Source organism: Zerene cesonia, chromosome 26 (genome assembly GCF_012273895.1).
Source record: "Zerene cesonia ecotype Mississippi chromosome 26, Zerene_cesonia_1.1, whole genome shotgun sequence".
NCBI lineage: Eukaryota > Metazoa > Arthropoda > Insecta > Lepidoptera > Pieridae > Zerene > Zerene cesonia.
The window spans coordinates 2248690-2266144 of NC_052127.1; the positions used below are offsets into that span (position 1 = coordinate 2248690).

Consider the following 17455-nt stretch of genomic DNA (forward strand, 5'->3'; position numbering starts at 1 on the left):
TCTGTTGTGTAATTTTAAATATCTAAGCATACATACACATAGACGGCGGAAAGAGACTTAGTTTTATACTATGTAGTAATCTTAAACTAATCATACTAATACGAATAAATAATTTATTTTTAATCGATTGTAAAATTTAAGCTACATTTATCAACTGTGTCGGATTACGTATGCGCGTGCGCACAGTCACATCTCACTCACATTGAAAACAATATTAATTATACAATCTGTGACTTTAGTTCAATGCATTATGGGTTATTTATTGCTATATATTTGTAGCAAGCATAAATAAGAAACATAGATAACTTACCTTGGGTGTAAGAGTTTTAAAAATATTTTTATACTAGCTGCGCCCCGCGGTTACACCCGCGTAAATCCGTATCCCGTAGGAATATAACGGGATAAATAGTTGCCTATATGATATTCCAGTTGTCCAGCTGTCTAAGTACCATTTTAATGCAACCGGTTCAGTAGTTTTTGCGTGAAAGAGCAACAAACACACACTTTCGCATTTATAATATTAGTAGGAGTAGGATTACAGTAGGTATGCATATAATTCGTAATTGCTCATATAGTGAAGTGAATTTTGTCGAAAGTGGTAGTCGAGCACGCTTCAGCACGAATTGGGCCAACTCGCACCGGGGAAGTACCACACCTTCACAGAAGACCGGCGTGAAATAGCATTTGCTGTGTTTCCTTCGATGACTGGAGGAGCAGGACGCCCATATTCTTTTCCTTATCCTTCAAAGTCCTTTCCTTTCTACCTCTCGTTAATCCTTTCTTAATCCATTTCCAAGTTGAAGTCGGCAATCCATTTGTAGTGTCGGCAAAATTGACCTTACGCCTCTGCAAATGTCGATGGGCAGTGGTAGCGCATTAGGCGACGCAACAGCTCCATTGCCGACGGTGACATAAAAAAAAAAACTAAGTTCATTTATTTTTATTTTTGACCGCCTCCCTGGTACAGTGGTTAACGCGTGAGCGTAGAACCGAGGGGTCCTGGGTTCAATTCCCGGTGGGGACACACAAAAAAAAAAATGTCTCGGTCTGGCAGGACACAGAAGGCTGATCACCTACTTGTCCCTAAAGAAAATCGATCAGTGAAACAGATGTACATCATCTGCCCCGCACCCCACTAGGGGACACGGGACTTCACTTTATTTATATAGATTATTGTTGTTAAGGTAATATCGATATGAGTATATTGAGTATTATACTACTGAAGGTTGTTCTCATGGGTGTGAATTACAAAAAGGACTTTATATTTCCTGATAGTAGATCTAGAAAATGTAGAAATTATACCAGCCAGTGATATGTTACGAGTAATTAAATTATATACTGCAAGGTGCGGTTTCACGACATGGTGCGATTCTGACATTGGTAGGAAGTGAGTTTTGTATTAAATAATTAATGATTAGGTTTATTAACACGTTGTTTTAAATTATGAAACAATATTTAATGATCATTTCCTGATCTATATGTTTGTGGTTGCTTCCGTTTAAGAGGCTGTAACTCGTATCCGAGGTTATGTTGTGAAGTTGCTATATTAGAGGGTTGTAAAATAATGTAATTTTATGTTTAAATAGACTATGGTCGCTTGTCTTTTTTTTATTTCTCCATAGGCAATGGGAGCTGGTGGGTCGCCTGGTGGTAAGCGCTACCACCGCCCATGAACATTTGGGAGGCGCAACGTCGTTTGCAGAACTTACGCCTTTTTAAATGGATTGCGACTTCTAATTGGAAAGGGATTAGGAAAGGATTGACTAGGGGAATAAAGGAAAGAAATGGAAAGGGTAAGGAAAGGGATATGGGCCCCCGGCTCCCCCACTGACCGAACGAAACACAGCAGTATGCTATTTCACTCCAGTTTTCTGTGGGTGTGTGGTACTTCCCCGGTGCGAGCTGGTTCAATTCGTGCCGAAGCGTGCTCGACTACCACATTAATTCTGAAAAAGGCGTTTTTTACATTACGATTACGATGATGACACACTTTAAACGGGCAGATTTAATTTAAACTTTGTGATCGCTGTGCGAGAATAAGTGATGCTATCGTTAAAGTGTGTTTATTAAACTAGCCATTTCTCTCAGCTTCACCCGGATGACCCCGCATGATATAATGAAATATAAGCTATTTGTTACTCAGTAAATAAATATAATATACTAAAAAAATGGTCTAATAATTTCCTATAAAAAAAACAGTAAATCCGATCTCTTTATAATATTAGTATATATGAAAATAAAATTGTAACACAAGCTAATTGGGCAAAGCAAATGGCAATATATTTATATTTATTTATTTATTTATTTGAAGGTTGACCAGTAATTGTTACACAGATAACAAAACAAGTATACATCACATCAAACTTAATGCTAAGTGTACAATTAATTATAGGAGAAAATAGTACGAAAAATCTAAACAAAGTAAGAAGTATACGCTCTTGCTATTAAAATAAAGCTGTAATTATATAAACAAACCATTTCCACGAATCTCGTTTGACTGGTACGAGCATAAGCAAATAGTTTATCGATTTAACGCACCAACACCGCGTTACCCTGGCACAGATACAAATGCGGATATTGCATTGCCATAGACACACATCGACCACAGATTATGTAACTTTTTATTTATCTGTGCAGTAGAATTAAGGTCTGTGCACTCGTGGGGTGAGGGGTGGCTCACACATCTGTTTCACTGCACAATATATTATTATGGATGATGTATTCGTATAAAATTTATTAATGTGTAAATGGAAGTACACTTTTGTTTGTTGCGTATTATTAATTATGAAAATGTCCCGTTTTTATGTTAAAAAAAAAAATTATGTTTTATATGAATATCTCTTAGATAGAAAATGATAACGTTATTAATTAATAGGTACTTGCTTTAATTTCTTTATTATTTTTCGAAGTGTTATACGTCACAGATAATACAATAATCCAATTGTAAACGTCAAACGTCCTTAATTAATATATAATCTGTGGAGAATCTCGGTAATCTGCGTTAGAATGGCTTCATTGTCTCACAAAATGGGACAATGGGATTCGGTATAATGCCCACCTGAATCAGTGGATTGTTTGGTGGTTAATATCACTCAATTACACCCTATTAGACTGCGGTCCGTCCGCCGAAATTGAATTCGGAATGCAAAACCAAGATGGCGGACGGTTTGGCGCGTGAATTGCTAACGGGTTAGATATGAGTTTAGTTCGTTTTTTTTTTATTTGATGAGTTTTGTATACTTATTAGGAGTATATATACAATTTTAATTGACATTTTTAAAGTAAAGAAAATAGGTAAAAGGAAATATAATTTGATATTAAGCAATTAAAAGCAATACAGATAATTATTTAATGATCTAAATATCCGTAAATAATGAAAAACAAAACACACTTTCTATTATTTATATTAGTTATAATTTGTACAACTAATTAGATTGTATATATTTTAAAGTGTATTCAAACGAAATTTAGCACACAGACAGTTAATAAATATTCAACCTAAGTCGTGGCAAACGCCTAGTTACTGCGTTATTTTAATCTATCGTATTGCAAAATGGAGTCTACGCTAAGTTACAAAACGCGAAACATTTAATGCGTGTTATACAAATCGTAAATATCGTTTTTATTTCATAATAATGTTGTGTTTTAAACCGTCGTAAACAAAGCCTGTCAATTATCATACGCCGCTTTAGTGATGTCGGGAGTGGTTATCGATAGATTTGAATGTTTCGTTTGTTTTATCTCAATCGCTTTGTATGTATGAAAACTATACATTTATATTCCATTAACTGCTAGCTAATGCATATATTTCGTTTGAATAATTGATAATTTAATGTTCGGGTTTTTTAAATAAATTATGAAACCTAAATATTCGATGTATTTGATGTGTTTAATCAGTCAAAGTTGAGATTACCTTATTAGGAAACTTATATTTTAGGTTTAATTTTTAGTTTCATAGCATTGAAATGCTTTATAAATGAGAAATTTTGAAAGAATAGAAAAAAAAATTCTATTCTTCCAAAATTTCTCATTTATAATTTAAGTAACAAATATTATACGATTTTTTATCACATTTAGCCATGATTCTCTGTTAAATTAGTACGAGTGTGTAGCTTTCACCGCTTAAGCCTCTACTGCTCTTATGGTTCACGACTATTCGAATGGCCCAAACGTTTGCTCAATATGCGTCTGAACAGACTCAAATGATTAACTTATAGACCGATTATTAAATCGATTCATAATTTATCGATAACCCTAATCGCATCACTCAAGTATTGCGTAATGTCGGCATATCTTATCCGCACAGCATCCGTTCGCCCACACATCGCCACAAAATATAAATGCCTGCCAAGCCCTTTGGTTTATTTTTTATTTTAAGTATTGTCTTCGCTTATTTTATTTGGCTTTCCGATAAAGCCCGAATCGATGTTTTGACACGTTCAAAGAATGAGCTTATCGACGCTTTTAATGATGTAGAGATGGGGGAGGGGAGGGGGGGCTTATGTCAAAGGCGTTATAAATTATTATGCATTCGAGAAATAACGTCTTTAGCTTTTATACCTACTCTTTTTTATGAGAAGCGTTAAAGGGGGAAACATTAATATTGAATAATAGGTGGATAGGTATATGTGCTCACGCTTTGGGTATATGCTGAGTAAATCTCTCGATTATTTCTCAATTTGTGTATTTCACAATTCACTTTAGACCCTTTAATATTGAATATAATTTCATCTGAGGTATGACCCCTTACTATCAGATTACTGCTGTTAATGAACTTATAGGTACATTGTGAAATTTTTAATCAAATTTTCTTTCAAAATTTTTGATAAACTTTTATATGAACATTCATTGCTAATAGCCTAACTGCTCTTAGCATATTCCAGTGTATTCGCGTAGTTTAATACCTAGTAGGTATTAAACTAAATGCGTGGTAGGTATTTACATTATGATATATTTATTCCATCTAGAAACTCTGTATACAGACCGAGACCAACCATACTACTCTATAAGCTGAATTATTTTTCCACCTACCCACAATAGAACGAAATCATAAGCTGTCAACTACAAGCAAAAGAACATCATGAGCTCATAACTGCAAACTAATTGCCTAATTTCATGCACCCCCCTTCCCCCACACAATAGTTGCCCGCTATCGCTGAATATTACGCCCTAAGAGACATTTAATGAGACTGTTTCATAAAGGACGACGCTTACTAATCATACGATTTTGGCGGGCGAGCGAGTACGTTCTTGCCAATATAGCGATAATATGCCCTTGATTTAAGGACAAATATCGACTCTCTGTCAATGTCAGAAAATGGATGAAGAATAAATTCGAAAAGATGTTAAGCTATCAGCGATCTTCATCAGGTTGCGGTGGATCTGCCCCATTATGGAATCGATTTATAATTGCACTTTTAGCAGTAATCCAACAGCATTCCGTTCATAAAATGAAATTCAACGGTGTTGTATTTTTCTCCATGACATCACAACGGCCATGTTTACAGAACCTCCATAATAATACACAGTTACAGTGTAGGTAACAGGCGACGTCGCTCTGAGCGGAGTCTAACGAGCACCTTTATAAAAATGGACTGAAGCTATCGTGGCTGTAGTGTTTCACCTTGTATTAATATAATGATATTTGCGTCGCCTGTCTGTTTGTTTTCAACCGACTTCGAAAGAGGTGCAGGATCTCTATTCGGCATATTGCATTTTTTCTGTCTGTTACGTCAGAAAGAGAAAGCCGACTTTGATGATTCTATTTGTTTGTTGACAATTATAACACAGTTTATTATCCTTTCCTTTCTTCATGCGATTTCATCTGGGAAAGAATATGCTTGCAATATAAAAGTAGCTTCAATGTTAATGTCGTAAATCCTCATCCTGGGGGACTTTGACGTCTTAATGCAGTATTAATTCCAGTGTAAGAAAGTAATGAAGGGAGCCTTTGTCTCTTTCCAAGCATTCATTATACTAGACTATACTAGTTATAATGTGTAAATGTAATAGTGGTGTGGATCACATCACCACTGCTGGAAACGGTGAAGGTAAACATCGTAAAGGAAACCGGCATGTCCGAGAATCTAAAGTTCGACGACATGTGACATCTGCCAACCCGCACTTGGCCAGCGTGGTGGATGACCTGTACCCTCGTAGGAGGCCTGTTTCTCAGCAGTAGGGACATGTATGGGCTGATGATGATACTAGTTATAACAGCTATTAGCTGATGTTTTATTATCAAATAGCATTTGATGTAATTCTTTATGTTCGCTAACGTAGTGATGATTTTGAATCGTTTCTTTCGATCTTGTATTGCGATCGCAAAAGTGGCTTTCGAGTTTCTTGAACTGATATTTATTTAAAGCTTTAAAATACATACTAAAATTGAAGCGTTCCTTATTATTTATTGTCCAATTTCGGTGAATGCGCGCGATATCACAATCGACGATAATAAGGGACAATGATATCGTTAAGATAATTGCTCTAAGGGTGTTGTGGTGCGCCAACGAAAATATTGTAAATATACGTTTTATAGCATGTATCGTTCATTTGTAGCTCGTAGAAGAGTTGAAATTTTTGAAATAGTTTATTATAGAATTTGATACTAAACGTACGTTGATGATTTTCAGTGAAATTCCGGTTTTTTTACGCTACTAAAATAATATAAGGTACAGTAAAATATAACTCATTGAATGAAGATGATTTAAAAATTGTTCTAGACTTATCAAAATTACTGCCCGGGGTCATCGACCGACTGCTTAATAAAGCAGCGTAAATGCAGACTACAGCAGATGTTAACAATACTGTTAGTTTTTTAATAAAATCGCCTCCTGGCGCCGCGCCAGCCCTATCGATGTACTTATTGTAGTCTAAGAGCTGCTATACTGTTAATATTGTAGTTTTTTTTGTAAAACACACTACTATTATCCCATCCTATCCTACTGGACTACTAACTTTCGCATTTATAAGGTTTGTAAGGATATGTGTGTGTGTTTGTTGCTCTTTCACGCAAAACCTACTGAACCGATAGCAATGAAATTTGGTACGTAGATAGCTGAACAAATGGAATAACATATAGGCAACTTTTTATCTCGATATTCTTACGGGATATGGACTTACGCGGGTGAAACCGCGGGGCGCAGCTAGTCTACTATCACAAGATAGTCAAATAAGTAATTGATGACAAGAAGAACTAAAGAGAAATTGAATTGAATTACTTTATAATGAGAAATTTTGAATAAGTAATTAGAAAAAATTTGATCACGAGGCTGGATTCGAACCTGCGTTTCTTGCCTAACCGTAGCAACGCCTAGCCTCTCGGCCACCCGTGATCCCGCCACAGTAATCGAATTTCTTCTACTCTTTCGGTTTCATGTGCCTAAGGGGCACGTTAGGGGTATGTGACTATTATTTTATTTGAAATATTTTCCATTTGTGCACTACTCAATTTTACACCTAAGCCATTTAATTGACGGTCACAAAAACAGAGTAAACACAACGACAGTTCTCGAAGGAGGTTCTCAATTAGAATAGACTTTTTATTTGACGACTGTTGTTTTGTGATTGACTCGATAACTCCCGTTTGTTTTCGATCGTGATTCTTTTTTTGTTTAATAGGAAATTGTTGCTAACAAATAGGTGCCATTATAGAATCTGGACAGATACGTTCCACCAGGGGAGTTGGTGAACTTTTACGTAGAAAAGAATTATGTAAGTGGAAAATTCCATATCACATTTTACAACGAACCAATATAAATAATGACGATTGACCGTATTGCCTATATAGTCAATTCTACTAAAGAATTTAACCGATAATTAAAACCGAGCCAAGGTCCATTCGCAATTTTGTATGCCATTACATATGTATTCCGTATAACGTTTACATAAGAAGCAAATTGGTGTGCAAGATTTGTTTTTTTTTTTTCTTTTTTTTTATTACAATAAATAAACGTGTGACACCAAAAGTGTCATTGACTCTCGCCCCATGCAATGCTGAGAAATAATTGCCTCGTTCAAAGCGTCTTGCCGTACGTAGCCCGTGTCAGGTCGACGAAACAATGAACGGTTTCGAGTGTTTCATGTAATCGTGGAAAAACTCGCTGACGGCTGATTCGAAACGGCGACTTTATCGTCTCGTAGTGGCAGGTTTGAGCGAATTCAATGTTTATCCTATGAAAATATATGAGTAAAATATATAGTAAAACAGTATTTATATTTCATTAAACTAAGCGTTTCGGAATGTTACAACTAAAGCCAATGTCAAAAAAATCGTTTTAACCGTTTTTAAAAAAGACGACGGATCTCAATTCGACTGTATTTTTATGTTTTGTTACCCTAGAATTGCCTTTAAAATGTTTTCCTTAATCACTTAATAAATGAATTGATTTTGAACCGATTTCGTAAGAGAAACTTCTCGATTCGACGACCGAGGGAAGCGATTTTAATGATTCCTTTTTTTTTATTTGAAAGCTGGTACCTCCCGCCTGGTCCTATTTGACAATTTGGGGGCGGATTAGTTTTTTTTTTTAATTTCTTTCATAAATGGTTATTGTAGTACTGGACTTCTAACTATAAATAAATATACAGGTACAGTTTGTACAGTGATTACTCAGCAATGTAAGGTCAAAGAACTAATTAAATAGCACACCGCTCGCTTCGCTTTCGTATCGCTTAAGGACACGTAACGTTATTAATATGAAAATATTAACGGCGCATTTATGAGGTACCTGTGAGACTGTGTGAAATTTTATTACACTCATAAACTGCTCGTATGACGAGTAGTCTTAATAGTCTTTGTTCAGTAGCGCGATAATAAAGTGGAATATGCTACTGCGTGCTACTGCGTGCTACTGCTGTGAGATTGTATGGATTGGAGGGTCGGTTGTATTTTCATGTAAAATTGGCCAATCTGTTCTTGGTGAAATGGAGTTTTTGGTTGTTTGCTTTTCTTCTCAGAGATCAAACCTGGCACCTCTTCCATCTCTACTGAAAACGCTTACATCAATATTCCTTTACAAATGCTTATCTTAATGTTTTAATCTATACTAATATTATAATGGTGAAAAGTTTGTTTGTTGGTTTGAAAGCACTAATCTCAGGTACTACTGGTCCGTTTTGAAAAATTCTTTCAGTTTTAGATAGCCCATTTATTGAGGAAGGCTTAAGGTTATATATGCACCACGAGCGAAGCCGGGGCGGACCGCTACTCTCAAATATGTCACGGTTTTAAATCTCAATATTTTCGATAATTTTTTTCGATCAAAAGTGGCCTACGTTCATCAGGGATGATGTCTTTTAATTAGGCTTGTAATCAATAATAATCAAATAAAGCAAATTAGTCCAGTACTTTCGAAGCCTATTTGATCCAAACGAAAACATCTTTCTTTTAATTATAATTTTGATGTACATACATTATGCAAAGTGGCTGGAAATTTTCATTTTTAATTCATTATTTAACGTCTATCATCAGAGACATATAAGGCGAGCGGTATGCGGACTCTTCCTCAAACGGAGCATATGTAATTGTTGTCGATACACGGCTGCGTTTGTTTATATGTTTCTAGTTGTTTGTTTGTTTGTTAGTGGAGAGTTAACTTTTGTTTGATTTTATTCCTAAATATGAGTTTGTATTTGAATTTTTTTTATATCTTAGTTTATAGAATAAATGCATTTTAAATGGATGTTGAGTGATGAAACGAAAATTTGTTAAAAAAATATCTAGAATATATTTTTAACATGCTTATATTAACTTCACCTGTGTTTATATGTATCCGACTCCTTTAGACTCCATTTTAAACCACTTCAAATATATCAAATAGTATCAAAGTACAATAATTTCATGAGTTTGTCTAGTTGTCGAGTTTGTCTTGCGCAGAGGCATGCGAATGTTTATGGGCTGTGGTGATCGCTTACCGTCAGGCGAACCACCAGCTCAGGTGCCCGTTTATGACATAAACAAATTATTGTAGCGAAATTTTGTAAATTACGGATTATAAGATTCAAAGTCAAAGTCGGATGGTAAAGCTAGTCTCTTCCGTGTCACGACTCGCCTGGTATTTTCTCGTGGTTTGCTTAAGACACTCTATGTTAATGTTAACTACTTTCGTTATCAGGGTTCGGTTGGACCGTGACATTTACAAGGAGGTTGTAAATTTTATATTGCTTGATTTTATTGCTTTTAACTTAATCTATAGTCAATTTTCGATAGGTGCGCTTTTATTAACCGAAGATTTATTGTACTACAAATATTTAGACATTTTTAAAGCTGTCGTGAAGGTTAGAGGTCAAAGAGAAGTGAAGAGAAGTGATGTGAGAATGAATATAGTAAAGGGAACGATAAACGATGCGGAAAATTGCATCAAAAAGTTCATGTCATTACGATTACTTGTCATATCATCTATTGTAAATTGTAATGTCCGAAATATCGCATTTAAATAATGTTCAATACGCGTTTTGAATCCATTATTACGTGCTATATGAGATTGGAACGATCATGCGCATTATTTCCAAGTATAAAAATCGATATTTTATCACATATTTATTATGATTGTTCAATAAAAATATAATAAGCAAAAATCGTGACTCACAGACAAATTATTCGATTCTTGTTTACGCATCGAGCGAATCGATAATTCGATACATCGATGTCCGATACGACAGTTTATTTATAAGCCAATCAAGTGTCCCTTTGCCATGCAAATGCTCTCGGCGGTCTAGTGGTTAATGTATTCGGTTCTTAATCATCGGGCACAAGTTTGGAATGTTAATGGCAATTTTCCATTGAAGTATGTTATCCGGAGTCAGGTGCTAGCGACTGTGCGGTTTTCAACCGACTTCAAAATAGGAGGAGGTTGACAATTCGTAATTTTTTTGTGTCTGCTACCGCATAACTTATTACTCGGTCCGCTATTTTTGATTATGTTTATTTGGAACTGATCTGACTGATTTTAAAAATTCTTTCACTACTGGATTTTTACCTGAATGCTATAGATGCATGTACCACATACATAGCGGGGCGGTCTGCTAGAATGGAATAAATTAGTATCTTAACTAGATAATATGATGGAAAAGGACATTATTATGAATCGATTATTAGAGATGATTATTAAATACTACTACGCAATCAAGTGGACTGATCCAATCGAGGTTGGCTCGATTAAGGTTATATGACCTTCACATTACGGAGTGTACGGTTACATATTTTTTGCTGTGCCGGCTGAGAGATTAGCGCAAGTTGTTAAGGGTAATCTTTGGGTTATCAAGCAGTCAGCACCATCATCATCATCTTCATCTACAGTGTATTAGTATAGCGGACAAGAGTAAACGTCGATGCTAGATCTTATACCTTTAAACGAGCAATTCTTGTATATATATATATATATATATATATATATATATATCTATCTACTATATAAAAATAAGTCGGGTTTTCCTTCCTGACGCTATAACTCCAGAACGCACGAACCGATTTCCACGGTTTTGCATTCGTTGGAAAGGTCTCGGGCTCCGTGAGGTTTATAGCATAGAAAATTCAGGAAAATTTTCAACTGAAAAGCGGGAAAATCATTTTTCACATACAACCATCTGGTGGCGAAACGGAGTTCGCCGGGTTTGCTAGTATATATATATATTTTAGAAAATGTCATATTCGTGTTTTATTCGTGTTTTTTTTTCCTGACATCTATTGGTGAATAATAATACTATTTTGCTTCGTAGATAGCCGGACAACTGAAATAAAACATAGGCACTTTTTATACCGATATTCCTACGGGATACGGTTACGCAGCACGCTTACGCGGTTTCAACCGCGGGTCACAGCTAGTAATTATAATGATAGAAACTGATTATCTTTTAAAAATTCCCGTTCTCTGTCACGTGGTTTCCCTGAGGTTTTCTGTTCAGAAGGTTGTCTCTGTCATATTGGCTGGATTCTTATCGCTTATTTATAAATAACAAAGAAAAAAAACTTACAATTCATTTCTTCTATTAGTATGTGTTCGCAGAAGGTCCGTCAAAGAGGTTAGAAGGGCTTTGGTTGCGTGGTAGGCGCGCCGCTTATATTTGATAACTCTCATGATATTAGCGTTTTTGTGTATGTCAATTAATGATGTCAAGCTGTATGTTGACAACAACGACATGAAAAACCGAATGGAAATTATACATCGGTTGCAATGCATGGCCACTATCCTGTACTATGCGAGCGACAGCGGGTAATGTAGTGGGCTCAATGCGATTCAGACGCGAGTGCCATGTGTAGTGTAGTGTAGTAGTAAGTGGAGTTAAATATTGGGAGAAAAAGCGGCGAGACGCGTTCTAATTACAAATCACCAGTCATTTCATTTCTAAAATCTTTTATCTGTGCATTTGTCAGTCATGTTCGGCATTTAAAGACGATAATGTATTCAAAATATTTTTCTAAACACCAATACAACCTGTTAAAATAAACAAAATCAGTGAGCGTTATCCACTTCTATCTACACTCGTTAGTTACCCTAATTGATCGCTCAAATAAAAAGCGACGTACAGTTCGTGCAGTTAAATAAATAAACGATTCAAATGGTTTTCGTCAACAGCCATCATCATAGATAAAAAAATATGTCCGTTGTTGAGTGGCATTATTGCTGTCATTTATTTCAATCAATATACGAGGTCGCTAATGTGAAATAATCAAGAGTTCAGCTGAATAGAATACTATATTTCTAGTTAGACACGATAGTTGAATGCTGTGCGAGTTAGCCGTGGTAGAAAGATGAAAGGTTTTTGGTTGTATAATATTGAAGCTACAACTGTTAATCCAATATATAAAATTCTCGTGTCAGTTTTCGTTGCCATACTCCTCCGAAACGGCAGGACCGACTTTCATGAAATTTTTTGTGCATATCGGGTAGGTCTGAGAATCGGCCAACATCTATTTTTCATACATCTTAATGATAAGAGCAAGGCAGAACAACGTTTGCCCGGTGCAGCTAGTTTAGGACTCTATAAATTAGATGGTTTTCAAAATAGCCGTTGAAAAACGTTATTATATTATTGTTATTAATTTTATGGTTTGTTACGATTTATCGGTACTTAAATGAATGCGGGTCACCTGCTATCAATGCGTCAATTGACCACCGCAAACCACGAATGCTCATAAAAGCATCACGGGAGCCTTGAGTTTTACTTTATAGCGTGTAAGGATGACGCTTTCACCTAAACACAATGGTCGAAACGGTAAGAAATTTACGAACGACGTATCCGGGGTAGTGGATATAATTATAAAGCCAACATGACTTTGTGATTAAACCACAGATTTTGTGATTAAGTATATCCAGGATAAATTCACCTAGCCAGCGAATTTTGTCCACATCGGTTCTGTAGTTTACGTATGAAGAAGACATGAACAGATACATATAGTAACTCTTGTATTTATAATATAGGTAAAGATATTGCGTACCAGAAGCGCGTACAAATATTGTAAACTAGCTGCGCACTGCGGTTTCACCCGCGTAAGTCCATATCCCGTAGGATTATCAGGATAAAAAGTTGCCAATATGTTATTCCAGTTGTCCAGCTATCTACGTACCAAATTTAATTGCAATCAGTTTAATAGTTTTTGCGTGAAAGAGCAACAAACACACACACACATCCTTACAAACTTTCGCATTTATAATATTAGTGTGAAGTGTAGGGGGTCGTTGAACACAGTTAAGGAGCACACGAATAGATGTGAGTCATGCGAACGTAGTGCGATAGTTTTGTACGGGACTCTATGCGTTACTCTACGGGGTGATGGTGCGATGTTACTAGCTTTTTGGTGTTATATAGCTGGTTGAACGGTTTGTATGTTCAAAGATTGAGGCGATTAGAAGTGATCCACAATAATACTGAGCGCTAATATAATTTTTAGAAACTCGGGTAGTCTAGGCGTGAATAGAAGTAGTAAGATCATTGAATGTTCAATCCACGGAACTAACTAGAAGGCCGTTGTTCTGTCCGTAGGAATTGTTTTAACGCGCGAAATTTAAATGTTATGTGTTCTGGAATGTTTAAATTCTATATCCAAATTTATACGTCATAGATACCTAAATGAAATCCATGAGATATGGCATCACCAACGAAGTCTTGTTTTTATTTTTTTAATATAAATAGATATGTACGAACAGGACTCCATTCTCGCTTCTCACACATTCATGTCGCAAACAATTACGCATATCTGAGATCAGTATCGTGCTGCTAATACTCGCATCGCTTACCATCAAGAGATATGACAACTTTTTGTCCAGTCCGACACAAAAAACCGCAGTCAATAGCGCGCAGTAGTTCTGCGATACATGTATATAAATAAAATTGCGCTGAATTAAACATGGTAATTAAAGGCACAGGTGCAAAGGCATCTACGGCTTTTTAATTATCGGCAGCTCAGGCGCAATTAATTTTTGCTCTTTTACGGTTTAATGCTTTGGCAGGATCGCTGCTGTTTTTGCGTCCAGTTAAATTGAACGGGTTGGGAATTTTTAGTTTGATGGTTGGTTATGGTTCGGTGATTTGATTTTATTAGATGTTAACAGTATTTCCCGGCTGCGCCCGGGCTAACGGGTGATAAAATCAAAATAAAATACAGCCTATGACACTCTAAAATAACATATAAACTATTCATATTAATAATAGTGAATTAATATTAGTTCAGTAGATAGATAGCTGACTGCCTACGCCGTCACAAATTCACAAACTTTACCTATGTATAACAAGTAAATACAAACATAATAGTGTGATAACATAATTTAAAGTTTTTCAAATTACAAAAAAATCTGTTATCTGAAATATATATAAATAAATAAATAAATAAATTTAAATACCTGACCCTATTGTCTAATATCTATTTTCGGCCTTTCTTTTCTCAAGGGCTTCCACACAACTTCTGAATGTTGCGTGAGGGACGGAGGGCGATCGTCGTCTATGGACACTCGGATATTTATATGAAAACAGCTGTTTAGCATATTTCGTATATAAAAAACAATATTTATGAACATAGATTTCGTGAAATAAAATATGTTAAATTTTTTTCGAAACGGCGAATTTTCGATGATATAAATGGAAAATTGTGCTTAAGTAATAAACTTTTTACACATTAGTTTTCAATTTATTTAAACAACGTGTTTTGCCTGCGGCTTCGCATGCTCTAAATTCGAGTAGTTTAATAGATGAGAATTTTTGTTTTTTTGAAAGAATAGAAAAATATCGATCACGAAACGTAGCAACGCCTAGCCTCTCGGCCACCCGTGATCCCGTGATAAAACTAAAAAAAAATTGAGTTTAATGGATATTATTGTACATATAAACCTTCCTCTTGAATCATTCTATCTATTAAAAAAACCGCATCAAAATCCGTTGCCTAGTTTTAAAGATTTAATCACACATAGTGACATAGGGATAGAGAAACCGACTTTATTTTATACTATGCAGTAGTTATGTAGTGAAGTCTATAGTAACCTGCGATATACTCATGCGTACAAATGTGTTCAACTTTTGTACACAATAAAAATTAATAATAGTTAATTGTGAAGTCCCGTGTCCCCTAGTGGGGTATGGGGCAAATGATGTACATCTGTTTCACTGATTGATTTTCTTTACGGACAAGTAGGTAATCAGCCTTTTGTGTCCTGCCAGACCGAGACATTTTTTTTTGTGCGTCCCCCCACCATGAATTGAACCCAGGACCCCTCGGTTCTACGCTCACGCGTTAACAACTGTGCCAAGGAGGCGGTCAAAATAATAGTAAGTAATCAGTATTATTCAATATGAGAGAGTAATTTGTGTAGAGAGATGAAATCTAGTGATTAATTTCAAAGCAACATTTGCAATATATCAATTTCATATTCCCGAATAATTAATTGATCATACGAATATTCGTATGCATATAATATCTTCCGCATTTTATGGAAAACACTTGATAAATCCATCGTATGACACATTAATTAATTGATAATTGCGCCGCGACTGTGGTTTTGTGATGTATTTCTCGAGAATCGCTTTTTCCACATTCATATTTCCTGCTTGTACGAATGCAAGTCATCCGCTGAATTATTTAAACACGAAATATTTAAAGCGCTTTATTTTATACTTAAGTGATGGTTTTCAATCGCTAGCAGATGGAACATGGGCTCGAATTGAGGTTATGTAGATTTTTGTGAACTAGATAATCGTGTTTTAGAGAATCAATACCGAAGTCTATAGGTGCTTGATATTACATTATATTTTGTATGTATGTTGTTCGAGGGTATGAGTTAATGAGTTTTCTTGACTGTTATTATTGGTAAATTTAAATTTATTTCATCGGTAACATTAGAAGAAGATTGTTATAATTACAACTTTCACGCGGCTGTTATTGACACACCTACCTATATCTTTGAGATGTTCGTCTTTTAAATGTAACATGTTTCTAAAACTAGTAGTTAATAGAGAATAAACATTAATTGAATGTTAAACAGGTTCTATAACAACTTTTTATGATTATGACCGTATTTTTTTCATTAATTGAAATACTTATGTTTATAAATAACTTCTATTGAGCGTCTTGCTCCAAACGACCACTTACAATCTAGCCCTACATGTGGTAATATTACAAGCTTAAAATAAAACATAAGATCGCCTCCAGCTGTTTAAACTGCCGTTAAAATAGCGTGGGCAAACTGACATGTTCATAAATAGATATTTTATCTGCATCCGAACGATTTTGTAAATCGTCCTTGACTCAAACAAAGCTTTACGAAACAAACACCTCTGTGACACCTGAAGATGATCAATTATTGATGTTTTACGTCTCTTTCTAGCGTATAGGAAATGCCTTCTACGTGAATAGAATGGCAGTAAAGTATGTTGTAGTGGCTCCTGTCTCCAGCCAGTCTCGACGCGCACGCGGCGCGCTTCGCGCGCTTTATTCGAATCGATGTTTTAAATTGTTCGAAATTCGAAGTTTCAATCGAAGTTTATCGATGTTTTTTTTATCTGTGTAAACTCAGTGTGTGTTTTTTTTGAGTTGCCAGTATTTAACGGTTTGTTTCCAATTTTAACGGAATATCCTTTTAGTTGGAATAATTGAATTGAAACTAGGTTGATGACGTCAAAACATATAAATAAACAATTTTGCGGAATTTAAATGGCATACGCGTACGGCGCTAGCTTTTGTTAATTTATCACGCGAACTATTAACCTATTTTACTAAATAGTAATTACGGCGAATACTTTGTATAACACTTTTATAAATAACATTTTTGAAATCGATCGAACAAGGGTAAATAGTAACTTTCAAAATGTTATATTTACTCGAAATATGTGATCATAATATAGTATTTACTGGTTAACGTATTTTTATTATTCACTTACCCATCAGAGGACCGAGCAAAAAAGGTTTTAAGGATTTGCCTAATAATTTTATCACTTTCTTGTCGTATACAGTACGTATCAGGCGTCA

At 35.4% G+C, this 17455-nt stretch overlaps 1 protein-coding gene across 1 annotated transcript in view; it reads left to right on the plus strand.

Annotated features, from left to right (window-relative positions):
- The first annotated feature begins 16898 nt into the window (after positions 1 to 16898).
- The window catches only part of LOC119837160 (focal adhesion kinase 1), a 40070-nt gene continuing 39513 nt past the window's right edge, over positions 16899 to 17455 (plus strand). Inside the window, exon 1 of the mRNA XM_038362683.1 lies at positions 16899 to 17036. The gene's annotated coding sequence lies outside the window, so the exon portion shown is untranslated. The remainder of the gene's footprint in view (positions 17037 to 17455) is intronic.